The sequence below is a fragment of the Condylura cristata genome, unplaced genomic scaffold, assembly GCF_000260355.1.
Source record: "Condylura cristata isolate star-nosed mole 26May11 unplaced genomic scaffold, ConCri1.0 scaffold00012, whole genome shotgun sequence".
Lineage (NCBI taxonomy): Eukaryota > Metazoa > Chordata > Mammalia > Eulipotyphla > Talpidae > Condylura > Condylura cristata.
Genome location: NW_004567113.1, coordinates 30,820,490 through 30,822,014, shown reverse-complemented (window position 1 = coordinate 30,822,014; position 1,525 = coordinate 30,820,490).

Genomic DNA, 1,525 nt, shown 5'->3' with positions numbered 1-1,525 from the left:
CCCCACAGTGCTTTCTGAGCTCAAAGAGAAGTAATACAGATAGGTAGTCCTCATTTTTATCAGCTGCATGGTATCCCATTCTGTAACTGCACTGTAATTTATGTAATCATATTCTATAGATATACAATTTCCAATTTTTTCCGATTAAATTGCTTTACACACATTCTTGCACACCATCCTTGTGTACACCTTGTAGTTTTGTTAGGATAGATTCTAGAAATAAAATGAATAGCCCAAAGAATGTGAAAGAATGTTGTTGAGCCTGAGGCTGCAGATTGGATGGTCACAATGCATTTATGAATGCCTGCATGTGCATACCTCCTGGGCAGAGTATCTGTAGTTTGCCAGCATTTCCTCTGTCTCACATTGCTTATGTGTGGAAGGATGTGGGTTTTTGTGTTTTGAAGCAGACTAGATCAAATGACTTTTAGAATTAAAATAGGTATGTGATGCACTTTATTTTCACCTCTTGGATAATGGAAATAGGCTGTGGTGTTAATAATTGGAATATGCACCCAATTCCAATTTAGCACTTAATAATCAAATCCAAGTAGCCTGCAGGTCAAAACAAGTGCAGCTCCTTGGAGTTGAAGCTGGAAGGAGCTTGGTTGCAGATTGGTATTGGCTCTGCTTCTGTTCCGGCTCCAGGAAGGAGACAAATTAACTGGGTACAATAATCCTGCTGATTAAACAATAGCTGCCTAATCTAGGATCAACTTAGATATCCAGGACTGCAGAGAACTCCTTGCTCTCCTCTTAAGTGTATAATTCTGCCTCTTAATATAGCACAGACAACTCTGCCTTCTTTATCTAGTTATGATAATAGAAAATGGCTCTTAATATTGGAGGGTTTTTAAGCTTTTTCAAAGAACGTTTCCACAGTTGCTTCTTCAAATTCTTACAATAGCAGTTGCAGGCAGGGGAAGACATTTTCTAGATGAGGAGACCCGTGACTTCTAAAATTCAGACAACTGAGTCACGAGAGCCCTGGATGGGAAATTCCAAAGATCCTAACTCGAGCACTGTAGACACTACAACAGCTCATGGGAAAGCAGGAGATTCTAGGAAATAGCAGTGAGCAGAAGGATGTTGCTTTGCTTCTTGAGATATTTCAAATGACAAATGATTGACTACTTGGCCCATAGAATTATTTTATGCGTTGGTAATAAGAACAATTTCTTTTCGGGCTACAACAATTCTAATAATGGATATTATGACTTTAATAGCTATGTGCTTCATAAAATGCAGTTCAGGAAAATGGCTTCAAAATGTGCATTCATCATAAACTAGGCAATTTTCCTGGGGATAACAGGATGGTAGAAATGCTTCATTATCTCTGACTCTAAATATACATAAAAATAAATCCAAGTACATTGTTACTGCAAAATTAATATAGTGTGTTTATTACAGACACCTTTTTTTTACCCACACGAAATAGATGTGAAAATGTGTGTGTGTATATATATATACACATAAACACATTTGTATGTATTTGTATATATATAAATATATATACATGGCCTTA